This window comes from Calliopsis andreniformis, unplaced genomic scaffold (genome assembly GCF_051401765.1).
Source record: "Calliopsis andreniformis isolate RMS-2024a unplaced genomic scaffold, iyCalAndr_principal scaffold0025, whole genome shotgun sequence".
NCBI lineage: Eukaryota > Metazoa > Arthropoda > Insecta > Hymenoptera > Andrenidae > Calliopsis > Calliopsis andreniformis.
This window is the reverse complement of record NW_027480434.1, coordinates 8,138,939-8,150,171: the sequence shown is the minus strand read 5'-3', so window position 1 is coordinate 8,150,171 and position 11,233 is coordinate 8,138,939.

The window sequence follows — 11,233 nt, the reverse complement described above, 5'->3', positions numbered from 1 at the left end:
CATAAAATACAATATAAATACAACAGTTTTTCCATCGTATAAAACGAATAATTGCAACCAGTATGAAACTTATGGTCATTTCTCCTTTCCGAGCAAGCTAGGCTTCACCCTAGGGCTTTGCTCCAACAGATTGAATAGTTAGGGCCTTAGAAGTCAACGCCCGAAGCATAAAATACAAAATAATTAGAACGGTTTTTCCATTGTATAAAACGAATAATTGCTACGAGTGTAAAAGCTATGGTCATTTCTACGTTCCGGGCAACCTAGGCTTGACCCTAGGGTGTTGTTCCACCAGATCCAATAGTTAGGGCCTAAGAAGTGAACGCCAGACGCATAAAATGCAATAAAAATACAACAGTTTTTCCATCGTATAAAACGAATAATTGCAAACAGTGTGAAAGTAATGGTCATTTCTACGTTCCGGGCAACCTAGGCTTCACTCTACGGCGTTGTTCCACCAGATCGAGTAGTTAGGGCCTAAGAAGTCAACACCAGAAGAATAAAATACAAAATAAATACAACAGCCTTTACACCGTATAAAACGAATAATTGCAACCTGTGTGAAGGTTATGGTCATATCTACGTTCCGGGCAACCTAGGCTTTACTGTCGGGCGTTGCTCCACCAGATCGAAATGTTAGGGCCTAAGAAGTCTACGCCCGAAGCATAAAATACGATATAAATACAACAGCATTTCCATCGTATAAATGGAATAATTGCAAACAGTGTGAAAGTTATGGTCATTTCTACATTCCGGGCAACCTAGGCTTCACCCTAGGGCGTTGCTCCAACAGAATGAATAGTTAGGGCCTCAGAAGTCAATGTCCGAAGCATAAAATGCAATAAAAATACAACAGTTTTTCCATCGTATAGCAGGAATAATTTGCAACCAGTGTGATAGTAGTGGTCATTTCTACGTTCCGGGCAACCTAGGCTTCACTCCAGGGCGGTGCTCCACCAGATCGAATAGTTACGGCCTAAGAAGTCAACGCCAGAAGCACAAAATACGATAAAGATGCAACAGTTTTTCCATCGTATAAAACGAATAATTGCAACCAGTGTGAAAGTTATGGTCATTTCTACATTCCGAGCAACCTAGGCTTCACTCTAGGGCGTTGCTCCACCAGACCGAATAGCTAGGTCCTTAGAAGTCAACGCCAGAAGCATAAAATACGATATAAATACAACAGCTTTTCCATCGTATATAACAAATAATTGCAATCAGTGTGAAAGTTATGGTCATTTCTACGTTCCGGGCAACCTAGGCTTCACTCTACGGCGTTGTTCCACTAGATCGAATAGTTAGGGCCTAAGAAGACAACGCCAGAAGCATAAAATACGATATAAATACAACAGTTTTTCCATCGTATAAAACGAATAATTGCAACCAGTATGAAACTTATGGTCATTTCTACTTTACGAGCAACCTAGGCTTCACCCTAGGGCGTTGCTCCAACAGATTGAATAGTTAGGGCCTTAGAAGTCAGCGCCCGAAGCATAAAATACAAAATAAATAGAACGGTTTTTCCATTGTATAAAACGAATAATTGCTACCAGTGTAAAAGTTATGGTCATTTCTACGTTCCGGGCAACCTAGGCTTCACCCTAGGGCGATGTTCCACCAGATCGAAAAGTTAGGGCCTAAGAAGTGAACGACAGAAGCATAAAATACAATATAAATACAACAGTTTTTCCATCGTATAAACCGAATAATTGCAACCAGTATGAAACTTATGGTCATTTCTACGTTCCGGGCAACCTAGGCTTCAGTGTATGGCGTTCTTCCACCACATCGAATAGCTACGGCCTCAGAAGTCCACGCCTGAAGCATAAAATTCAATAAAAATACAATAGTTTTTCCATCGTATAGCAGGAATAATTTGCAACCAGTGTGATAGTAGTGGTCATTTCTACGTTCCGGGCAACCCATGTTTCACTCCAGGGCGTTGTTCCACCAGATCCAATAGTTAGGGCCTAAGAAGTGAACGCCAGACGCATAAAATGCAATAAAAATACAACAGTTTTTCCATCGTATAAAACGAATAATTGCAAACAGTGTGAAAGTAATTGTCATTTCTACGTTCCGGGCAACCTAGGCTTCACTCTACGGCGTTGTTCCACCAGATCGAATAGCTAGGGCCTAAGACGTCAACGCCAGAACAATAAAATAAGATATAAATACAACAGCTTTTCCATCGTATAAATGGAATAATTGCAAACAGTGTGAAAGTTATGGTCATTTCTACGTTCCGGGCAACCTAGGCTTCACCCTAGGGCGTTGCTCCAACAGATTGAGTAGTTAGGGCCTTAGAAGTCAATGCCCGAAGCATAAAATGCAATAAAAATACAACAGTTTTTCCATCGTATAGCAGGAATAATTTGCAACCAGTGTGATAGTAGTGGTCATTTCTACGTTCCGGGCAACCTAGGCTTCACTCCAGGGCGGTGCTCCACCAGATCGACTAGTTACGGCCTAAGAAGTCAACGCAAGAAGCACAAAATACGATAAAGATGCAACAGTTTTTCCATCGTATAAAACGAATAATTGCAACCAGTGTGAAAGTTATGGTCATTTCTACATTCCGAGCAACCTAGGCTTCACTCTAGGGCGTTGCTCCACCAGACCGAATAGCTAGGTCCTTAGAAGTCAACGCCAGAAGCATAAAATACGATATAAATACAACAGCTTTTCCATCGTATATAACAAATAATTGCAATCAGTGTGAAAGTTATGGTCATTTCTACGTTCCGGGCAACCTAGGCTTCACTCTACGGCGTTGTTCCACCAGATCGAATAGTTAGGGCCTAAGAAGTGAACGCCAGAAGCATAAAATACAATATAAATACAACAGTTTTTCCATCGTATAAACCGAATAATTGCAACCAGTATGAAACTTATGGTCATTTCTACGTTCCGGGCAACCTAGGCTTCAGTGTATGGCGTTCTTCCACCACATCGAATAGCTACGGCCTCAGAAGTCAACGCCTGAAGTATAAAATACAATAAAAGTACAACAGTCTTAACATTCTATAACACGAATAATTGCAACCCGTGTGAAAGTGATGGTCATTTCTACGTTCGAGGCAACCTAGGCTTCACTCTAGGGCGTTGTTCCACAACATCGAATAGTTAGGGCCGAAGAAGTCAACGCCAGAAGCATAAAATACAATATAAATATAACAGTTTTTGCATCGTATAAAACGAATAATATCAAACAGTGTGAAAGTAATGGTCATTTCTACGTTCGGGCAACCTAGGCTTCACTCTACGGCGTTGCTCCAACAGGATGAATAGTTAGGGCCTTAGAAGTAAATGCCCGAAGCATAAAATGCAATAAAAACACAAAAGTTTTTCCATCGTACAGCATGAGTAATTTGCAACCAGTGTGATAGTAGTGGTCATTTCTACGTTCCGGGCAACCCAGGTTTCACACCAGGGCGTTGCTCCACCAGATCGAATAGTTACGGCCTAAGAAGTCAACGCCAGAAGCATAAAATACGATGAAGATGCAACTTTTTTTCAATCGTATAAAACGAATAATTGCAATCAGTGTGAAAGTTATGGTCATTTCTACATTCCGAGCAACCTAGGCTTCACTCTAGGGCGTTGCTCCACCAGATCGAATAGATAGGTCCTAAGAAGTCTACACCAGAAGAAAAAATACAAAATAAATACAGCAGCCCTTACACCGTATAAAACGAATAATTGCAACCTGTGTGAAGGTTATGGTCATATCTACGTTCCGGGCAACCTAGGCTTCACTGTCGGGCGTTGCTCCACAAGATCGAAATGTTAGGGCCTAAGAAGTCAACGCCCGAAGCATAAAATACGATATAAATACAACAGCATTTACATCGTATTAAATGAATAATTACAAACAGTGTGAAAGTAGTGGTCATTTCTACGCTCCGGGCAACCTAGGCTTCACTGTATGGCGTTCTTCCACCACATCGAATAGCTACGGCCTCAGAAGTCCACGCCTGAAGCATAAAATACAATAAAAATACAACAGTCTTCTCATCGCATAACAGGAATAATTGCAACAAGCGTGAAAGTAATGATCATTTCTACGTTTCAGGCAACCTAGGCTTCACTCTAGGGCGTTCCTCCACCAGATCGAATAGTTAGGGCCTTAGAAGTCAACGCCCGAAGCATAAAATACAAAATAAATAAAACAGATTTTCCATCGCATTAAATGAATAATTGCAAACAGTGTGAAAGTAATGGTCATTTCTACGTTCCGGGCAACCCATGTTTCACTCCAGGGCGTTGTTCCACCAGATCCAATAGTTAGGGCCTAAGAAGTGAACGCCAGACGCATAAAATGCAATAAAAATACAACAGTTTTTCCATCGTATAAAACGAATAATTGCAAACAGTGTGAAAGTAATGGTCATTTCTACGTTCCGGGCAACCTAGGCTTCACTCTACGGCGTTGTTCCACCAGATCGAATAGCTAGGGCCTAAGACGTCAACGCCAGAACCATAAAATACGATATAAATAAAACAGCTTTTCCATCGTATAAATGGAATAATTGCAAACAGTGTGAAAGTTATGGTCATTTCTACGTTCCGGGCAACCTAGGCTTCACCCTAGGGCGTTGCTCCAACAGACCGAATAGCTAGGTCCTTAGAAGTCAACGCCAGAAGCACAAAATACGATAAAGATGCAACAGTTTTTCCATCGTATAAAACGAATAATTGCAACCAGTGTGAAAGTTATGGTCATTTCTACGTTCCGGGCAACCTAGGCTTCACCCTAGGCAGGTGTCCCACCAGATCGAATAGGTAGGGCCTAAGAAGTGAACGCCAGAAGCATAAAATGCAATAAAAATACAACAGTTTTTCCATCGTATAGCAGGAATAATTTGCAACCAGTGTGATAGTAGTGGTCATTTCTACGTTCCGGGCAACCCAGGTTTCACTCCAGGGCGTTGCTCCACCAGATCGAATAGTTACGGCCTAAGAAGTCAACGCCAGAAGCATAAAATTCGATGAAGAAGCAACCTTTTTTCAATCGTATAAAACGAATAATTGCAACCTGTGTGAAGGTTATGGTCATATCTACGTTCCGGGAAACCTAGGCTTCACTGTCGGGCGTTGCTCCACAAGATCGAAATGTTAGGGCCTAAGAAGTCAACGCCCGAAGCATAAAATACGATATAAATACAACAGCATTTCCATCGTATTAAATGAATAATTGCAAACAGTGTGAAAGTAGTGGTCATTTCTACGCTCCGGGCAACCTAGGCTTCACTGTATGGCGTTCTTCCACCACATCGAATAGCTACGGCCTCAGAAGTCCAAGCCTGAAGCATAAAATACAATAAAAATACAACAGTCTTTTCATCGCATAACAGGAATAATTGCAACAAGCGTGAAAGTAATGATCATTTCTACGTTTCAGGCAACCTAGGCTTCACTCTAGGGCGTTGCTCCACCAGATCGAATAGATAGGGCCTTAGAAGTCAACGCCCGAAGCATAAAATACAAAATAAATAAAACAGATTTGCCATCGTATTAAATGAATAATTGCAAACAGTGTGATAGTAGTGGTCATTTCTACGTTCCGGGCAACCTAGGCTTCACTGTATGGCGTTCTTCCACCACATCGAATAGCTACGGCCTCAGAAGTCCACGCCTGAAGCATAAAATACAATAAAAATACAACAGTCTTTTCATCGCATAACAGGAATAATTGCAACAAGCGTGAAAGTAATGATCATTTCTACGTTCCAGGCAACCTAGGCTTCACTCTAGGGCGTTGTTCCACAAGATCGAATAGTTAGTGCCCAAGTAGTCAACGCCAGAAGCATAAAATACAATATAAATACAACAGTTTTTCCATCGTATAAAACGAATAATTGCAACCAGTATGAAACTTATGGTCATTTCTACGTTCCGGGCAACCTAGGCTTCAGTGTATGGCGTTCTTCCACCACATCGAATAGCTACGGCCTCAGAAGTCCACGCCTGAAGCATAAAATTCAATAAAAATCCAACAGTTTTTCCATCGTATAGCAGGAATAATTTGCAACCAGTGTGATAGTAGTGGTCATTTCTACGTTCCGGCCAACCCATGTTTCACTCCAGGGCGTTGCTCCACCAGATCGAATAGTTACGGCCTAAGAAGTCAACGCCAGAAGCACAAAATACGATATAAATACAACAGCTTTTCCATCGTATAAAACAAATAATTATAACCAGTGTGAAAGTTATGGTCATTTCTACGTTCCAGGCAACCTAGGCTTCACTCTAGGGCGTTGTTCCAACAGATTGAATAGTTAGGGCCTTAGAAGTCAACGCCCGAAGCATAAAATACAAAATAAATAGAACGGTTTTTCCATTGTATAAAACGAATAATTGCTACCAGTGTAAAAGCTATGGTCATTTCTACGTTCCGGGCGACCTAGGCTTCACCCTAGGGCGTTGTTCCACCAGATCGAATAGTTAGGGCCTAAGAAGTGAACGCCAGAAGCATAAAATACAATATAAATACAACAGTTTTTCCATCGTATAAACCGAATAATTGCAACCAGTATGAAACTTATGGTCATTTCTACGTTCCGGGCAACCTAGGCTTCAGTGTATGGCGTTCTTCCACCACATCGAATAGCTACGGCCTCAGAAGTCAACGCCTGAAGTATAAAATACAATAAAAATACAACAGTCTTAACATTCTATAACACGAATAATTGCAACCCGTGTGAAAGTGATGGTCATTTCTACGTTCGAGGCAACCTAGGCTTCACTCTAGGGCGTTGTTCCACAAGACCGAATAGTTAGGGCCTAAGAAGTCAACGCCAGAAGCATAAAATACAATATAAATATAACAGTTTTTCCATCGTATAAAACGAATAATAGCAAACAGTGTGAAAGTAATGGTCATTTCTACGTTCGGGCAACCTAGGCTTCACTCTACGGCGTTGTTCCACCAGATCGAATAATTAGGGCCTGAGAAGTCAACGCCAGAAGCATAAAATACAATATAAATACAACAGTTTTTCCATCGTATAAAACGAATAATTGCAACCACTATGAAACTTATGGTCATTTCTCCTTTCCGAGCAACCTAGGCTTCACCCTAGGGCTTTGCTCCAACAGATTGAATAGTTAGGGCCTAAGAAGTCAACGCCAGAAGCATAAACTACAAAATAAATAGAACGGTTTTTCCATTGTATAAAACGAATAATTGCTACGAGTGTAAAAGCTATGGTCATTTCTACGTTCAGGGCAACCTAGGCCTGACCCTAGGGCGTTGTTCCACCAGATCCAATAGTTAGGGCCTAAGAAGTGAACGCCAGACGCATAAAATGCAATAAAAATACAACAGTTTTTCCATCGTATAAAACGAATAATTGCAAACAGTGTGAAAGTAATGGTCATTTCTACGTTCCGGGCAACCTAGGCTTCACTCTACGGCGTTGTTCCACCAGATCGAATAGCTAGGGCCTAAGACGTCAACGCCAGAACCATAAAATACGATATAAATAAAACAGCTTTTCCATCGTATAAATGGAATAATTGCAAACAGTGTGAAAGTTATGGTCATTTCTACGTTCCGGGCAACCTAGGCTTCACCCTAGGGCGTTGCTCCAACAGATTGAATAGTTAGGGCCTTAGAAGTCAATGCCCGAAGCATAAAATGCAATAAAAACACAACAGTTTTTCCATCGTATAGCATGAGTAATTTGCAACCAGTGTGATAGTAGTGGTCATTTCTACGTTCCGGGCAACCTAGGCTTCACTCCAGGGCGGTGCTCCACCAGATCGAATAGTTACGGCCTAAGAAGTCAACGCCAGAAGCACAAAATACGATAAAGATGCAACAGTTTTTCCATCGTATAAAACGAATAATTGCAACCAGTGTGAAAGTTATGGTCATTTCTACATTCCGAGCAACCTAGGCTTCACTCTAGGGCGTTGCTCCACCAGACCGAATAGCTAGGTCCTTAGAAGTCAACGCCAGAAGCATAAAATACGATATAAATACAACAGCTTTCCATCGTATAAAACAAATAATTGCAACCAGTGTGAAAGTTATGGTCATTTCTACGTTCCGGGCAACCTAGGCTTCACCCTAGGCCGGTGTCCCACCAGATCGAATAGTTAGGGCCTAAGAAGTGAACGCCAGAAGCATAAAATGCAATAAAAATACAACAGTTTTTCCATCGTATAGCAGGAATAATTTGCAACCAGTGTGATAGTAGTGGTCATTTCTACGTTCCGAGCAACCCAGGTTTCACTCCAGGGCGTTGCTCCACCAGATCGAATAGTTACGGCCTAAGAAGTCAACGCCAGAAGCATAAAATACGATGAAGAAGCAACTTTTTTTCAATCGTATAAAACGAATAATTGCAACCTGTGTGAAGGTTATGGTCATATCTACGTTCCGGGCAACCTAGGCTTCACTGTCGGGCGTTGCTCCACAAGATCGAAATGTTAGGGCCTAAGAAGTCAACGCCCGAAGCATAAAATACGATATAAATACTACAGCATTTCCATCGTATTAAATGAATAATTGCAAACAGTGTGAAAGTAGTGGTCATTTCTACGCTCCGGGCAACCTAGGCTTCACTGTATGGCGTTCTTCCACCACATCGAATAGCTACGGCCTCAGAAGTCCACGCCTGAAGCATAAAATACAATAAAAATACAACAGTCTTTTCATCGCATAACAGGAATAATTGCAACAAGCGTGAAAGTAATGATCATTTCTACGTTTCAGGCAACCTAGGCTTCACTCTAGGGCGTTGCTCCACCAGATCGAATAGTTAGGGCCTTAGAAGTCAACGCCCGAAGCATAAAATACAAAATAAATAAAACAGATTTTCCATCGTATTAAATGAATAATTGCAAGCAGTGTGAAAGTAGTGGTCATTTCTACGTTCCGGGCAACCTAGGCTTCACTGTATGGCGTTCTTCCACCACATCGAATAGCTACGGCCTCAGAAGTCCACGCCTGAAGCATAAAATTCAATAAAAATACAACAGTTTTTCCATCGTATAGCAGGAATAATTTGCAACCAGTGTGATAGTAGTGGTCATTTCTACGTTCCGGCCAACCCATGTTTCACTCCAGGGCGTTGCTCCACCAGATCGAATAGTTACGGCCTAAGAAGTCAACGCCAGAAGCATAAAATACGATGAAGATGCAACAGTTTTTCCATCGTATAAAACGAATAATTGCAATCAGTGTGAAAGTTATGGTCATTTCTACATTCCGAGCAACCTAGGCTTCACTCTAGGGCGTTGCTCCACCAGATCAAATAGTTAGGTCCTTAGAAGTCAACGCCAGAAGCATAAAATACGATATAAATACAACAGCTTTTCCATCGTGTAAAAGGAATAATTGCAAACAGGGTGAAAGTAATGGTCATTTCTACGTTCGGGCAACCTAGGCTTCACTCTAGGTCGTTGCTCCACCAGATCAAATAGCTAGCGACTTAGCATTAAACGCCAGAAGCATAGAATACAATAAAAATACAACAGCTTTTCCATCGTATAACAGGAATAATTGCAACCAGTGTGAATGTAATGGTCATTTCTAGGTTCCGGGCAACCTAGGTTTCACTCTAGGGCGTTGCTCCTCCAGGTCGAGTAGTTAGGGCCTAAGAAGTCAACGTCAGAAGCATAAAATACGATATAAATACAACAGCTTTACATCGTATAAAACGGATAATTGAAACCAGTGTGGAACTTATGGTCATTTCTACGTTCCGGGCAACCTAGGCTTCACTCTACGGCGTTGCTCGACCAGATCGAATAGCTAGGGCCTTAGAAGTCAACGCCCGAAGCATAAAATACAAAATAAATAGAACAATTTTTTCATCGTATAAAACGAATAATTGCTACCAGTGTGAAAGATATGGTCATTTCTACGTTCCGCGCAACCTGGGCTTTACTCTAGGGCGTTGTTCCACCAGATGGAATAGTTAGGGCCTAAGAAGTCAACGCCAGAAGCATAAAATACGATGAAGATGCAACACTTTTTCCATCGTATAAAACGAATAATTGCAACCCGTGTGAAAGTGATGGTCATTTCTACGTTCCGGGCAACGTAGGCTTCACCCTAGGCCGTTGTTCCTCCAGATCGAATAGTTAGGGCCTAAGAAGTGAACGCCAGATGCATAAAATGCAATAAAAATACAACAGTCTTAACATTCTATAACACGAATAATTGCAACCCGTGTGAAAATGATGGTCATTTCTCCTTTCCGAGCAACCTAGGCTGCACCATAGGGCTTTGCTCCAACAGATTGAATAGTTAGGGCCTAAGAAGTCAACGCCAGAAGCATAAACTACAAAATAAATAGAACGGTTTTTCCATTGTATAAAACGAATAATTGCTACGAGTGTAAAAGCTATGGTCATTTCTACGTTCAGGGCAACCTAGGCCTGACCCTAGGGCGTTGTTCCACCAGATCCAATAGTTAGGGCCTAAGAAGTGAACGCCAGACGCATAAAATGCAATAAAAATACAACAGTTTTTCCATCGTATAAAACGAATAATTGCAAACAGTGTGAAAGTAATGGTCATTTCTACGTTCCGGGCAACCTAGGCTTCACTCTACGGCGTTGTTCCACCAGATCGAATAGCTAGGGCCTAAGACGTCAACGCCGGAACCATAAAATACGATATAAATACAACAGCTTTTCCATCGTATAAATGGAATAATTGCAAACAGTGTGAAAGTTATGGTCATTTCTACGTTCCGGGCAACCTAGGCTTCACCCTAGGGCGTTGCTACAACAGATTGAATAGTTAGGGCCTTAGAAGTCAATGCCCGAAGCATAAAATGCAATAAAAATACAACAGTTTTTCCATCGTATAGCAGGAATAATTTGCAACCAGTGTGATAGTAGTGGTCATTTCTACGTTCCGGGCAACCTAGGCTTCACTCCAGGGCGGTGCTCCACCAGATCGAATAGTTACGGCCTAAGAAGTCAACGCCAGAAGCACAAAATACGATAAAGATGCAACAGTTTTTCCATCGTATAAAACGAATAATTGCAACCAGTGTGAAAGTTATGGTCATTTCTACATTCCGAGCAACCTAGGCTTCACTCTAGGGCGTTGCTCCACCAGACCGAATAGCTAGGTCCTTAGAAGTCAACGCCAGAAGCATAAAATACGATATAAATACAACAGCTTTTCCATCGTATATAACAAATAATTGCAATCAGTGTGAAAGTTATGGTCATTTCTACGTTCCGGGCAACCTAGGCTTCA